The 16,901-nt window shown below is 43.8% G+C and overlaps 1 long non-coding RNA gene across 1 annotated transcript; it reads left to right on the top strand.

The window, feature by feature from the left end:
- The first annotated feature begins 13,867 nt into the window (after nt 1-13,867).
- On the top strand, nt 13,868-16,121 carry LOC308317614. Its single transcript, XR_013964274.1, has 3 exons — nt 13,868-13,951; nt 14,400-14,551; nt 14,687-16,121. It is a non-coding gene; the product is annotated as an uncharacterized lncRNA (long non-coding RNA).
- The last annotated feature ends 780 nt before the right edge of the window (nt 16,122-16,901 follow it).

Raw genomic sequence — 16,901 nt, 5'->3', positions numbered from 1 at the left:
AGACGTACCCCGTTAGAAACATCTAACAGATTACTATGAATACAGAATGAATCTGTTCTGCTGGTATACCAAACGCCAGACTAAATATGGACTAATACCATATTGCTGCGTGAAACACAACGCAGTCTTTCCAAACTCTGTCAAGTCACAAGAACTACACCTTCGGTCCTTTATTTACTTTTACCGCAGGTATATTTAGTGCTCTTGGGAATATTACATTTAGATCCTAAATGTCGTGGCATTATCTTTATTCCTTTAGCTTCTTTTATTTGTTTACTTACACTAATGTCCAGTGGATGATGTCTCATCCACTTCTGTTCTTTGGCCTAATGCCAATATATGTTATTTTTCCTGAATAACATTCCTGTCATGTCACAATACACGTGCCTACGCATCTCAGCCCTATACATTTAAGGCGGGATCATTAATACTGTCACCTTATTCATGTTTTATGGCTATAATGTGTTTTATTCTGTCCCATTTAATATCTTGACTGAATTCCATTCAGTCTCCTAACTTGGCATAATGAAGGGTCTATTATTGTCTGAGCCTACATGTATATGACCTTGGCTTAATGAGATAAGAGATAACACTCTCCGTGAAGGGACTCTTTTGCTGTGTGTGAGAAACACCAACGCTCAGACAACCTCGTATCATACAGCTTCGCAGACAGAAAAATATACAGGAAGATCAAACTTTCCCTCTTGTACCAGTCATTTCTTCACGCTTTCCCATACGCACACAGGGGTGAAATCACGCACGCGCGCCCCCCCCCACTCTCCCCTGTCACTAGCCAAATCACAACCCCGACAGACAGGGGAACAGAGAAGAAAAACGCACACACATATGCTCACTCACACCCCATCAGAGTACTTGTACTCCCCACGCATTCCACAGATAAGACCAACAGCTCTCTTATGGCCACAGTGCCCTGGTGCCAGGTCACCAAATTGCTATGGTTACGCAAGCCTCTGCGCTCTCCCGTCCTGTTGCTATTACCTTGGATTCGTGAGGGAGTGATTCTTACTAGCTGACTGCTGTGGGGGAGGTTTATAAACAAGTTCACAACACTGCTCTTTCGGCTTTCCTCCCTTGGCCCAGTGAGAAAAGAGATAGCTTCTCCTCTTCTGATAAGGCCAGTGTGCTGGTGAAAGAAATCACCAAGTTGCCATGGTTACACAAGCCTCTGCGCTCTCCCGTCGCGAGAGTATGGCCCGTTGATCAGAAAAGATGAATACTCGTCTCTAACGGGCTCTACCAACCAAAAACGCTTACAGCTTTCTCAGAACTTTCTATGCGCTTCTGGTCCTTACTTTAAGGCCTTCCTTTTCTTTCGAGTACGTTTGGTGTACTGACTTTTCCAGCTCCCAGGGCAGGCTAAATAGACACTTTACACTAATCAAACATTAGATTACTATATTTGTGATCTTTCTTCCCACACAGATTTTCGCTATTTACATCTTGTAGATTGGCTATTTTGCACACTCATTTAAGTGAAATGAAACAGAAACTACTCATTGTCTCACTAAATACTGATTAATATTTCACTTATTCAATCCATCAGCCCCCTTAGGTTAGGGGTTGTTTTAACTTTGTAATCGCTTAACATTCAACTCAATACACAGAGTGTAGCTCAGCAGCATGCCAGTGTTATATGAAAACCCCAGGGATAACACGTTAAACCACTCTTATATGCCCATTTCCTTGGCATATTTGGATGAATGTAGCAACTACTGTGTATTCTTAAAGCGTGACAGGGAAACACAACGTCACTTTACTTGCACATGTCCACCCCTCTTTCTGGGGGTATCTTAACTTTGACTGTCCATTTGCGACAAGACACAAAACACAAAACACAAAAGAATTGACAACCACATGGAATGCACAACGATGTCTGTTCACACACCAGCCCTTATCTCTGCTACCTTGAAATTGGTAGCTAAATCTAGCAGTGACTTTTGACTATGACCAGAGTGTAACTAAAGTTTGCTGTGGGAAACACACCACAGGCTTAGTACGCTTATCTCACAGACGTACCCTGTTAGACAACATCTAACAGATTTATAAAAACAACAGTCTGCAGCGTATACTGACAGCTGTTGTGCGGACGGAAGCATTCGTCCGGCTTTGTTAATCCTAGCATGTGCGCATGCACTAGGACCACTGACCTACTACAAGGAGAGTGTAATAAACCCTGCTGGCGTACCAAACGTCAGGCTGAATATGGACTCTAACCATATTGCTGCGCGTATCTAACTCTACGCAGTCTTTTGCTAATGAACCTCATTAGGCTTATATATGGACTCTAACCATATTGCTGCTTGAACCCAAACAGTCTTATCTCTGAACTCTGTCACGTCACTAAAAAAAAACAAAAACTGTATAAGTCACTTAAATGTTAAATTACCAGGCCTATATTTGAAATTTGGAAGCATGTAATCTTGTGGGAACTAAAAAAAAAGACAAGGTTTAACTAAGGTAAACCCTGCATCATAACCTATATATTACCAGGTAAGAGGAGAGACACTTTTCTCTAATGAAGAGTAAAATATGAAGTGACTCACCTCTTATCTGTCCCGTTTCTGACACCAACTGTTATGTTATACTGTATTCTACGTATTGGACCCTCGTCTGGTTCTGGTGTGTGATGACCCGGTTGGCATTTCCATGGTTCGGCGGCGGACAGACAGACAGGCCGGCCCGGGAGAAGATTAACATGACACGAGACTTGGTCACATCAAAACGTTCACAAGGTTTATTCCACTTACAGCAGCATATATATCTCGGATACTTCATGTCCTAATGACGTCACAGACTAGACATCACAATCATTGCCTGCCAGCGCAGCGGCCTTCAGCTCTAACACAGCTCCACTCTTATGTTACCATTACGGCAGGCAGTACACCATACATACAAGTACATTGCACGTATCAGTACCGAGTATCCGAACACAGTACCAAGTATCAGAACACTATAATACAACAAGAGGGAGTGACAGCAGGAAGTGGGTGGATCCAGTCCATGAGTAGGCCAGGGGGAGGGTTACTGTTGATAAGTAGGATGACTCTTTTCTACATATATATATATATATATATATATATATATACACACAGTGTATATATTCAGCTTTAATATTCTCCCCTCATCCCTTCTCGTAATCTAATGGAAAAAGGACCATGCATGAAATAAACCTTAGTTAAATTCATAAATTGTCACAATAACCACTTCATAATTTGCTGTTAAAAAGAAAATGGTTGCAACTGTCATCACTGTTCATTACGCTAGGTATGGAGGGCTCTGCAGCCCCACCTCCCCCTGCTGTCAAAGCAGTTGTCAATGTTTACAACTTCATGTCAATGTTTACAACTCCATGTCAATGTTTTCAACTCCATGTCAATGTTTATAAGTTATGAGAGAATTAAGTGGCACTTGTGTTCTCTCCTCTCCCAGGTTGATGTCAGTAAATACATCAAGTAACTTTACATTGACATGCATCTCTCTTTGTCATAATGCTTGACAAAAGTGAGAGTATTTCATGTGTTTAGTGTGATGAAGCGTGTAACGCGTGTTGCGCGTGCACATTGTGTTTAGTGTGATAAAGCCTGTTGCACATGCACATTGTGTTTAGTGTGATAACGCGTGTTGCACGTGCACATTGTCACAGTACATGGATGTGAAGGTTAGGAGGAGGAGCGAGCCGTAACAATTTGTCCCCTACGCACAGACAGAAGAGAAACAAGGGTTTATGCACAGATGAGAGAGAGGGAGAGTTTTCCACGTTCATAAATAAATCGTTTAAAGCGTTCCTCATGCAGTTATGTTGGCCTTTTTGGGACTGTTATTATGGTTAAATCAATTTGTTTCATGTCATGACATATTGTGCTTGACAAAACAAGATACATATTTTACTATAATATAACACAAACGAGATACATGAGGAAAAAAATCACACCCGTGTGAACTGAGTGGTGCAACCCCCCCCCCCCCCTCTCTCTCTCTCATTAGCAGGCAACTGCAGCACTCTCTCTCTGTTTCTGGCACAACAGCGCCCCTACTGGTACTCATTCTCGTGCTCAATAATGTCATTGCTGGTTGTAGGAGTGGTTGCACCACTCAAAAGTATCAACTTAAATATTACTATATTCAATATACTATATTGAAGATATTCAAAAAGACACTGACTCTCTGAGATAACGACACCTTTAGTTTTTGATGAAATAAAACGTTGTTGTACTACTTACTCCCTTGTCTCTGTACAGAGCCTGTCAGGCTGGTGGGAGGAAGCAGTAAGTGTACAGGTAGACTTGAGAGGCAACACCAGGGAGACTGGAAACCTGTGGATGGTCGGTCTGACTGGAACCTGCAGTCATCCTCTGTAGTGTGTAGGCAGATGGAGTGTGGTTCTGCTGTTTCAACACGATGGAGTTATAATTCAGAATATCAACTTCAACCGGTATGGAAGATGACAGTGTCCTGTGATGGATCTGAATCTTCACTGAGGGAGTGTGGAACAAAGACGTCTGATACTTCCCAAATGGTCCTGGAGGTATTCTGTTCAGGTAACACTAACAATCACTTCAGCAATGACTGTAATCTGTACAGTTCATTTAATTGGTCTGTCTGTCTGTCTGTCTGTCTGTCTGTCTGTCTGTCTGTCTGTCTGTCTGTCTGTCTGTCTGTCTGTCTGTCTGTCTTTGTTAAAACTCATGTCCGTGTCTGTTATGCACAGTGGTGGACAGTAGCAAAGTATGTTTACTTGTATTGAGTACTATTACTTAAGTACTTCTATTTTTGTATACTTTTACTCCACTACATTTCAAAGACCTCTCTAGGAAGGGAAAAGTTTAACCACTTAAATGCACTTTCAAATACAGTGAAAATAGCAGATCTACAAGTTCACAACATGTTGCGATGTGACATATTGTGAGCTTGTAGATCTGCTACCTTCACTATCCTATCCCTATCCTACTATAATAAGGAAACCGGTCAGTGAGTCAGTCACTCCTGTTCTGGATGGTTCTCCTCAGTGGCTTGACAAAACATATGTTTTATGAGCGGGAGGGCGCTTTGGGATATCATCCTCATAGCACTAGCACGTAACTTAACACAGCACGCCGGTCAGTTGACTTAACTCACAAAAACACATTTATCATCCTGTTTAACCTTCAAATAAGAATCATCTGACAATGCAAACAACGACACGTTCGTACTGCATGTATGCACGTTCTGGCGCGTGGCTATATGGAAAGCTCACTCCTCCGTTCTTCACTTGACGTGTAGATTTATGAACGAACTTGACCACTGAATGTACCGCTATGGTTGACGGCTGCTGTCTTGTGTCAAAAGCATTTTAACACAGTTTTAAATTGAGTGACTGGCTGTAGGCTATTTATGTAATCACGGGTAACAGGGCTTACAACGGGTCCCTAATTTGACGGGTGGGGCGGGTCTGGTTTGTATTCTGATATAATCGCTGGTGACTGGACGGTCTATGGACCGTGCAGGGCACGGGTTGTCAAAATTGGAGCCCATTCACTGGGGGTCTGCGACAACCTGCCCCACAAAAGTGATATTTATTTCATCTTAGACTGTGCCCATCAAAAGCTGATTTCCCACTGCATGGCTACTGCTTTGCCTAGCTGATAACAGATCAATAGCCTCCTGTAACAATGGCATACTTCGTTCACGCCTTCATTCTATTCAAATGAAATGATTCTCATTAATGTTCTTGATTAAAATGATCTCTCTCTCTCTCCCTCTCTCTCTCTCTCTCTCTCTCTCTCTCTCTCTCTCTCTCTCTCTCTCTCTCTCTCTCTCTCTCTCTCTCTCCAGAGTCTGTGAGGTTGGTGAATGGGACCAGTGTGTGTTCAGGCAGAGTGGAGGTGCAGTCTAACCAGTCGTGGGTCTCAGTGTGTGAAGATGACTTTGACCAGCAGGATGCAGAGGTGGTCTGTAGGGAGCTTGACTGTGGGCCTCCTTCAGTCCTCCAGGGGGCGCTCTATGGAGAAGTGAACGCTTCAGTGTGGACCACAGAGTTCCTGTGTCAAGGCTACGAGTCTGTTCTCCTGGACTGTAGAAGGTCAAACTCAACTAGAAAAACCACCTGCTCACCTGACAAGACTGTTGGACTCACCTGTTCAGGTAATAATAAAAATCACACCCGTATGTAAGTGAGGGGCGCTCTTATCATCATACATCATCACATTCCGGCCAATTACAATTTGCGTCCTCACATTTGTCCTCAATGTTTGTGTTTACACACTTTTGTCCTCAATGTTTGGGTTTACACACTTTTGTATCCAATGTTTGTGTAAACACTGAAAGCTGGACATAGCGGACAAAAATAGGACAGCTTTACAAACCAAAATCTTATTTGAAAAATAACACCCATGTGAAGTGAGGGGCACATAAGCATGACGTAAAATTAGACACATTGTCTATTTGCTCAGACACTATGACACGACTATGGACACAGACTCTGGACGTGGGAGGGGCTAGAATCAGTTAAAACAGAAAACAAACACAAGGATGTGGTTTCGATAGCCTGACATAACAATCTACACTCTTTGTTAGGATTCTTTTGTAAGGAAAAGTAATAGTACTTTGTTTAACTGTACTTACGGTATTCTCTCTTGTCTCTGTACAGGGCCTGATGATGTTAGGTTGGTGGGAGGAAGCAGTAACTGTACTGGTGGACTAGAGATCAAACACCAGAGAAAATGGAGACGAGGGGATGGTCAGTCAACTGTCTGGAACCTGAAGGCAGCATCTGTAGTGTGTCGGCAGATAGACTGTGGATCTGCTCTGTCGACACAAAGGAGATCTGCTGGTCGTACTGATGCATGGTCGATTATATCTTCCTGTGATGGTACTGAGTCTTCACTGAGGGAGTGTGGAGCAATGAGCTCTAACAGCAAGTCCTATTACAGTCTGGAGGTGATCTGTTCAGGTAACACAAACAATACTTCAACAATAACAGTAATCTGTACAGTCTGCCTGTCTGTCTGTCCCCATACGTCTGTCCATCCGTTGATTCATGTCTATCTGTGTGCGTCCGTCCGTGCGTGCGTGTGTGTGTGTGTTATGTATTTGCTGTATTACCGTGTTGTTCTTGCTTACTGTAAATCGCTCTGGATTAATTTAACCCAATTAGACCTGAGGACTATTTTACAAATGAAAAACCTACGTTTCTAGTATGTCAGTGGTTCTCAAACTATTTCATGTCAAGGACCCCCAGAATTATATGTATGTGGCTGGCATATCTGAAAATATGTTGTTCCAGGGACCCCCCCAGAAGCGAACATGTGAAATAAAAACGTTTGCTCTGAAATAATTTAAATCCAATGATTTGCACACGTTTTCACGATAAAAAAAAAGGAGATCTACAAGCTAGTGCTGCGCTTTTCAATAACTAAAGTATAACACAATGCTTAAAACACCAAAAAGGTTCCCGTCCTGAATGGGTTAAGAGCGTCTGCTAAATGCCTACATTATAAATTGTGTGTGTGTGTGTGTGTGTGTCCTCATGTTTTCATCTGTTGTGAATAATGAATAAAAATGTTGAACACACTTTGTCTCTCTCTCTCCAGAGTCAGTGAGGTTGGTGAATGGGACCAGTCTGTATTCAGGCAGAGTGGAGGTGAAATCTAACCAGTCGTGGGTCTCAGTGTGTGAAGATGACTTTGACCAGCAGGATGCAGAGGTGGTCTGTAGGGAGCTTGACTATGGGCCTCCTTCAGTCCTCCAGGGGGCGCTCTATGGGGAAGTGAACGCTTCGATGTGGACCAAAGAGTTCCAGTGTGAAGGCAACGAGTCTGTTCTCCTGGACTGTAGAACCTCAGACTCAACTAGAAACACCACCTGCTCACCCGACAAGACTGTTGGACTCACCTGCTCAGGTAATCAGGGACGTGCAGAGGGACCAGGAGAGCCAGGGCTGTGGCCTGATTCTTTTCTTTTTTACTACCCAGATTTAGAGGAATATATCATTTTAAATGAACACTAGGATCTAGAACAAATTGTAACCAGTGCAATGATGCAGTAAAGCCAATATATACTCTAACAAAAAGAATACTTAAATACATTAATGAAACGAACAACATCAAATAGAATAGAACAGATACCAGGTCACTTTCCTATATCAGCTGAATGTCATCACGATTGCAAATGCTTTCCCCACAGGCCCACACTGAAAGTACAAAAACTATCATTTCATTGGCATGACCATGATGGGCCGCAGAGACATGAAGCATCATTTCAATCACTTTAATTAGCATTCTTTTCATGTGTGTGATTTGCTTTAAATGGTGCTTTTATCCAGAGTGCTTTACATAGATTGTGCATTACATTCACCCATTCACACACACATTCACACACCGATGGCAGAGTTAAGGTCCCCACACACCGAGCGTGTTTTTCGGATTTTTAGCTGCGTTTCTATCGATTTTCCGAAAAACGCGGCCGGTGTGCAACCACCTTTAGTCTAACCTACTTAGAACCTACACTAACTCTGAGGGAACCCGGCATCGAACCGGCTACTCTACCGGCCACTCTACCCCTGATCCACTGCCCCTTTACTTACTCTTGTTGACAGATATTTTTGGAACGTACCGGTGGTGCTTTCTGTGTCCCCTGTAGGACAGACTGTGTGTAAGACTCGGCCACAGTTTTCACAAACTTATCCGGTATCCTATATTATCCGACTACGAGTATGTGTAGCATCTTTTGTGTCGATTACTTAAAATGAAAGTAATGCATTTTCTAATTTTGTTTTTGTTTTTACTGCTTACTTTCGTCTCTGTACAGATGTCAGGTTGGTGGAAGGAACCAGTAACTGTGCTGGAAAACTTGAGATGAAACTCCATGATGAGTGGAGACCAGTGGATGATTCTGACTGGACCCTGCAGTCATCATCTGTAGTGTGTAGACAGCTAGGCTGTGGTTCTGCTGTTTCATCACTAAGACTGGTTGGTTCTGCAAAACAACCTGTATGGTGGATAACATCTCCCTGTGTTGGCTCTGAGTCTTCACTGAAGGACTGTGGAACAAATGCGTCTTATACTTCAGCCCACAGACTGGAGGTGATCTGTTCAGGTAACACCTGTTCAGGTGTCTGTCTGTCTGTCTGTCTGTCTGTCTGTCTGTCTGTCTGTCTGTCTGTCTGTCTGTCTGTCTGTCTGTCTGTCTGTCTGTCTGTCACACAGAACACACACCTCCCTTGCCACTGAGGGCTACACGTTCTTTACTTGTATTAACCTAAAGTACGAAATAAAGTACCACCAACAAAATGCTCACATATTAATAGGTTACCGAGTCCTGACTGTCCATTACAGAGACATGTTAGGAATTATGACGAGTAAGACGCGCGAACGCACTCAGCTCCATATATGGGCACAAAAGGGGCCAGGTCCACAACAAACAAATCACTGGCCCCTTTTGTGCCCATATATGGAGCTGAGTGGACCTGGCCCCTTTTGTGCCCATATATGGAGCTGAGTGATTGCTGATGCAACACACTCCATATTTGGATAGCGGGACAGACGGACACACACACAGACATGATCTGCTAGGTCTCATAGTAAGTGCTCACTGCGTTCGAGCAACGAGTAAGACGCGCGAACGCGGGAAGCGAACGCAGATCGTAAATTGCAATAACAATTAACCATATAAGGAGTCCCCAAAGCAGGACCACGCCATCACACTGATGTCAGCATGACTCAGCCATAACCATATAAGGAGTCCCCAAAGCAGGACCACGCCATCACACTCATGTCACCATGACTCACAAATCACTCAGCTCCATATATGGGCACAAAAGGGGCCAGGTCCACAACAAACAAATCACTGGCCCCTTTTGTGCCCATATATGGAGCTGAGTGGACCTGGCCCCTTTTGTGCCCATATATGGAGCTGAGTGATTGCTGATGCAACACACTCCATATTTGGATAGCGGGACAGACAGACACACACACAGACAGACATGATCTGCTAGGTCTCATAGTAAGTGCTCACTGAATTCGCAAATACACAAAAGTTAGTTATTACATTTAGACAACTCCTTATTTGTGCGTGGTCATGTTGGAAAATGAATTCTTGAATGATCTCAAATAAGATCCCCACTCTTAAAAAAATGGCATTTCAGAGATGAGCGGAGCAGTCCTGGAAAAGTGTAATGTTCTATGATTAAAATGATCTCTCTCTCTCTCTCTCTCTCTCTCTCTCTCTCTCTCTCTCTCTCTCTCTCTCTCTCTCCAGAGTCTGTGAGGTTGGTGAATGGGACCAGTGTGTGTTCAGGCAGAGTGGAGGTGAAATCTAACCAGTCGTGGGTCTCAGTGTGTGAAGATGACTTTGACCAGCAGGATGCAGAGGTGGTCTGTAGGGATCTTGGCTGTGGGGCTCCTTCAGTCCTCCAGGGGGCGCTCTATGGAGAAGTGAACGCTTCGATGTGGACCAAAGAGTTCCAGTGTGAAGGCAACGAATCTGCTCTCCTGGACTGTAGAACCTCAGACTCAACTAGAAACACCACCTGCTCACCTGACAAGACTGTTGGACTCGCCTGCTCAGGTAATAATAATCATAAAACTAGAAAAGAACATTTCACATAATGTGACTGGTTTGTGGTCACCTGCAGCCTGGCATCATTCACTTTCCTGTGCAGTGAGTGGAATGTACTCTAGCTGCAGACACTGTCATGTCTGTGATTACTTTGATTCTGATGGGATGAGAAATCACATCCAATATAAGCACATGGTTGTGAATCACCAAGGTGGAAAAACTGGAGCTAATTAGGCTATTACCTTGTACTTCCTGCTGCCACCGTAGTCCAATTGAATTGTGGAATTGGTCGAATTGAAGAAGTAATCCAGCACCGCACCACAAAGCACAAGGCACCACAAATATGTTATGCTTAGGGCACCCAAATGGCCAGCAGCGGCCCTGATTACCTCTATAGTAATGTCATCAAGGGAGACTTGTCCAATATTTCACATGTCATCATGATTGGATAAGATTGACCTCTACTATATTGCCCTGTGCTCAGAGGAGCACATATTTCTAGTTTAGAACATGAAAATGACATTGCTAGCCTGAGATAAAACAGTAAAATACCAACTATACTTGTAATTCGCATTCCTATTTAACAATGAAAGTAATAGTAGTTTATTTTCTTTTTTGCCACTGTACAGAGCCTGGTGACGTCATGTTGGAGGGAGGAACAACCAGTAACTGTTCTGGTATCCTGAAGGTGAAAAACCAGGAAGAGTGGAGACCAGCGGGTTCTATTTATGACTGGAACCTGAAGTCATCATCTGTAGTGTGTAGACAGCTGAACTGCGGCTCTGCTGTTTCAACACAAAGGAGGTCTGATGCAACCGTTGAACCTGTGTGGAAGATTCCATGTGTTGGATCTCAATCTTCACTGAGGGAGTGTGGAGCAAAGGAGTCTCATAATTCCACTGAGAGACTGGAGGTGTTCTGTTCGGGTAAAACACATAAACAGTGACCTCCACTTCACCTCCACAACTCTTCGTGTGTGCGTGCATGCACATGCGTGTTTAATAAGATACATGTACATTGACACCCCCCTTCTCTCCCTCCTCCCCCCCCCCTCTCTTTCTCTCTCTCTCTCTCTCTCTCTCTCTCTCTCTCTCTCTCCAGATTCTGTGAGGTTGGTGAACGGGACCGGTGTGTGTTCAGGCAGAGTGGTGGTGAAATCTAACCAGTCGTGGGTCTCAGTGTGTGAAGATGACTTTGACCAGCAGGATGCAGAGGTGGTCTGTAGGGATCTTGGCTGCGGGGCTCCTTCAGTCCTCCAGGGGGCGCTCTATGGAGGCCTGAACGCTTCGATGTGGACCAAAGAGTTCCAGTGTGAAGGCAACGAGTCTGCTCTCCTGGACTGTAGAACCTCAGACTCAACTAGAAACACCACCTGCTCACCTGACAAGACTGTTGGACTCACCTGCTCAGGTATGATCTAATAATTTTAGTAATGTCCTCAAAATATGAGGAGGGAAAATGACCATCTATGCCGCCAAAATTTGAGGACGGAATTGCAGCAAAATTAACCATGTATGGCGCCGACATTGGCGATGTGTTTGGCCGTTGTGATTGGCTGGAAGCTGTGCCGTTATTCCCATTATGTGCTGTGATTGGCTGAGCATGGCATAACGGGTGTGATATTCCGTGCTCAAACTTTGAGTTTTGAGTTTGACGTTTGGTCATTTCCGTTACAAGAAGTTCACCCGTTTGCCGTCTTGGGAGTGACAGCTCACCATGTGTTAGTGTTAGACAGTGTTAGGAAAGTATGCTTTTCTGTATTTGGTTTTATGGGTCCCTCTTGAAAATGAGATGCTGCATCTCAAGAGGCTGTCCCTTCAATAAAAATCTGAAATCTGAATAGATCCCCACCATCTGTTAACAGAACGGGTGCATGCTTTTGGTTAGACATACCATTGGTCTGATATCTCAAACCCTCACCCTCACCCTAACCTCCCACGGGGCAGCACACCTAGTAAGTAGCCTTGCCGAGCCATGAGGCCCATAGGGCAGGAGCTTAACTCCTGTTTCTGTAGCGTGAGGCAGCTTGATGTACACCCCCTGGACATGACGCTAGTATGTCGCAGGCACTTACCCCCTAATCCAACCCTTGATGCTGAGTGTCAAGCAGGGAGGCATTGGGTCCCATTTTTACAGTCTTTGGTATGACCTGGCCGGGGATTGAACCCCGACCTCCCAGTTTCAGGGCGGACACTCTAACCACAAGGCCACTGAGCTGGTGCAGCACACCTAAACCTAACCTTAACCCTCTCCCAACCCTTAACGCCCCCCTCACCAACTTTAATCCGGTCGTCTTAACGCACCCCTCACCAACCTTAACCAATGCTATGTCTAACCAAAGTATGCGTCCCAACAGAACACCACCATCCATTAACATGGAGTGGGAGAACTGAACACTTTCGGCTCACAAGTCATGTCTGCTCTAAATGGTTTGTAACGGTCTTGTCTCTGTACAGAGCCTGATGGCGTCAGGCTGGTGGGAGGAAGCAGTATCTGTAGTGGTGTACTGGAGATGCAACACCAGGGAGACTGGAGAGCCGTGGATGGTCAGTCCGACTGGAACCTGAAGTCATCCTCTGTCGTGTGTAGGCAGATGGACTGTGGCTCTGACGTTTCAACACAAAGGAGTCCTGCTTCAACGGTTCAACCTGTGTGGTGGATCACAGCTGACTGTGTTGGAACCGAGGCTTCACTGAGGGAGTGTGGAATGACACTGTCTGAGAATTCCACTGTCACATTGGAGGTGATCTGTTCAGGTAACACAAACAGTGACGTCCGTCTACTTGCCTACTCACTTAACCTATACCTATCTACAGCATAGAAACAGGATGTTTCTTTTTCTGAATGAATTTAAAATAACTTTTTTGCATCGTCTAATTTAAGCAAAAGCCATACAATATGTTGGATCTCTAATCTTGGTTCCATCTCATTGGCTACTCTATACTGTAAATGTAAATATCTGCTGTACTATAATTCAATCACTCGTGTCTTGTTACAGATCTTCTGTTTAAGCCAAACATCAGCGTCTTCCCCACTCTAAACGGGGTTTCTGAGGGCCAGCTGCAGGGGCATCAGGTGTCTCTAAACGGGGTTTCTGAGGGCCAGCAGCAGGGGCAGCAGGTGTTGGAAGGTTCCAACTTCAGCATCAGCTGCTCCATCCTGCCACAGTACCCAGACGGCTCCTTCTACCTCACCTTCACTGGAGCCAACAGCACACACAACCACACCCAGCCAGCTGTCAATCACTCTGCCAACTTCCTGTTCTTCGAAGCAGGCCCCGGCCACCAAGGGAATTACAGCTGTGCTTATCACATCGACGTTGTTATAAATCACACCAACGTGTTTTCTCACAATGTCTCCTCTGAGAGCGACATCCTCTCTCTCACCGTCGTCACAGGTAACCTGAATGAAATTTCCGTTAAACCATTCTGAGCGGGAACCCCTTTTGGTGTTTTAAGCGTTAATGTTATACTTTAGCTGTTGAAAAATAGCAGACCTACAAGCTTGTAGCGCGTCACCGAGTGCCACGCTACGAGCTTGCAGGTCTGCTATTTTTGATGAATCTTGAAAATGTGGCTCAATTCTTTGAATATATATTCTTTCAGAGTGAATGTTTTTAACTCAAATCTTTGCTTCTGGTGGCAGGGGGAGGGGGGTCCTTGACATGAAAAAGGCTGAGCACCACTGACATAGAAACACAGGTTTTTCAGAAATCTGATTTAGAATCGGCCTCAGGTCTAAATGGGTTAAACTCACAATATGAATCTCCGTCAGGCATGATTCAATCAAACATGAAAGTTTATCAAATGTTCTTACATGATTTGATGATGTTTTATTTTTCACAGTCCCTCCTACAGTCCCTCCTACAGTCCCTCCTACAGTCCCTCTGACACCTGAGGACGACAGCAGCAGAGTTACAGTCACTGTGGTGGTGCTGCTGTTGGTGCTGCTGTTGGTGCTGCTGGTACCCATCCATGCCCTCTATTGTCTCTGGCAGGTAATACATCTTTACACAACACAAGACTGGAATGTGTATAAATCACAGTTAAACCAGAGTTAGGAGAGAGATAGGAGGGTTTTCAGCCAGATGTGATTCAGTGACTTAACGTTGGGTGTTTCTGTGTTTCTCCAGGCCAGCAGAAGACATAATGCAGGAGTGTGGGACACTGCGACGGTTCATTATAATGTCGGAAATGAGAACATTGATATCGAGTATTATAATGTTGTTGGTTCTGATTCTGAAGTTGGCATCGAGTATGAAGTGATAGATGAACAAGTAGTTGTTGAATCTGGCTCCATTGAAGAGGCAGACGACTCAGACTATGAAGAGATAGATCAACAAGTAGTTGTTGAAGCTGCTGGACCCAGTGAGGAGACAGAATACCACCAGTATGAAGAGATAGATCAACAAGGAGTTGTTGAAGCTGGACCCAGTGCTGAGACAGGAGTCCAGGCCCCATAGACACTTGAGACGCTCGGGTGGCACAGTAAAGTAGCTGTGCCCACCATTGCGGAGTCTAGGGGGGTTCGAATCCACCTCATCTGGCTTTGTCGAGCATGTACACAAACACATTTGGCCCATGTTCGGGGTAGAGAAGCCGGGCGGGGAGGGTGATATATAATGTATATAGTCACTGCACATAATCCTAAGTAGTAGTAAGATGAAGGCTCTACATCCTCCCGGTATGATCTCCAGGTGAGCTTGTGACAATGTACAGAAATGTGTGTGGGGGGCAAAAAAAGGGGGAAAAAAGAAAAGAAAAGAAGATTGACAGGAACAGACAGACAGAAGTACTGTACTTTACCTGATGTTTGTGGTTGTAAATAGAAATTGGGGATAAAAAGGGGCAAAAAAATAAATAATAAATAAAGAAAAAAAAGATTGACAGGAACAGACAGACGAACAAGTACTGTACTTTACCTGGTGTTTGTGGTTGTAAATAGAAATAATTCCTCCCAGTCCACACAGACCATAGCTAAACGAGGACAGACAGAAGATGTGATTTTGAAACGGAAGCCTTGTTGCGTTTTTATTTAGCTTGTTATGGGGGCATGGTTAAATCAATTTATGTAGTGTCACGGTCAGTCATCCATGCTGGCGCTGTATAATACTACAAATATTAGCCGTCCCAAACGTCAGGCTCAACCGCCGCCTATCCAGTCAGGATGCTCTCTGTGGTTCCTCTATGGAACCATGCCCCGAGAATTAATATCCCAAGCAGGCAACAGCAACACGTAAATAGTCGTGTATGTAGGATAATTAAAATAGTCAACTTGATGAAGGGCTATAGTCAGTGGTTGCTATACAATTGTTACTTTTACATATTTTATGCGATTAGGGTATTAATATGAATAATCTTGCTTTGTCATTCAAGCTAATGTGTAATCCCTCCATTTTTGCTTTGTGTTTTGTTTATATTTTTTTTTACAGAACAGTGTTTGTTATGAGCAGTAAGCCATAGTGTAAATAGGAGGTTATTGTTCCAAAAAAAAAAATTATGTATGTGATATATTACCATCTTTTTTTTTTTTTTTTAAGATTTAAAGATTTAAAGATTTTTTTTAAATCACAGTTAAGCAACTTTACTTTGTATTGTATCCTTTTCTTTGTGTTACTTATCTCTATTGTTGGATGAACACCTCATTGAAGTTGGTATACTGTACATATAGTCCATTATGAAGGCATGAAACCCATTCAAAGCGCATTGGAACTGAATGCACCTTCATTACTGTGAAGTCGACGGCTGTCACTTAACTATAACTATTCATACAGTTTTAAACAGTTGAATTGATGAGATAATGTAATGTTTTTTTCTTTGTGCCTTTTGAAATAAAGACAAAAGTCCTGAAAATGAAGAATGTTTCTCCACAATGTGTTGTGTGTAGTAGAGGAAGCAGCAGCTCCCATCGGTTACCATGAACACAAACGCATCCAACAGCAGCAGCAGAAGACAAGCTGCTATGGTAACTAAACTGACATTTTAACATAGATTAAATACTTTATTGGCAAAAAAACTAACCCTTTTCAAGAGGGATTTGGCCATGAAAGAGCCTCGTCAAACACATTTTCATTCAAAGCAACACGGAAACAATGAATGCAGAGTGAAGACTGCACATCTATTTATTCACTCATAATTAAATATATCTACCTGCTGCACTTTAGACCATGCTCTGCTTTCCCCCCCCACTTTTCTTCACTATTCACCAGTGGTAGAAGGTCTTTTAACACGTGGTGATGTTGACGCGTGGGCGTGGCTCTGCTGGAAATTACATACATCAAACCTATCAGATATCTGCGATTCACTGGTGTGTTACCTCGAACTTTACTATGCTCTGCTCTCTACCTG

This window comes from Protomyctophum bolini (genome assembly GCF_963924005.1).
Source record: "Protomyctophum bolini genome assembly, chromosome: 6".
NCBI lineage: Eukaryota > Metazoa > Chordata > Actinopteri > Myctophiformes > Myctophidae > Protomyctophum > Protomyctophum bolini.
This window is presented reverse-complemented; position numbering and strand designations above follow the sequence as displayed.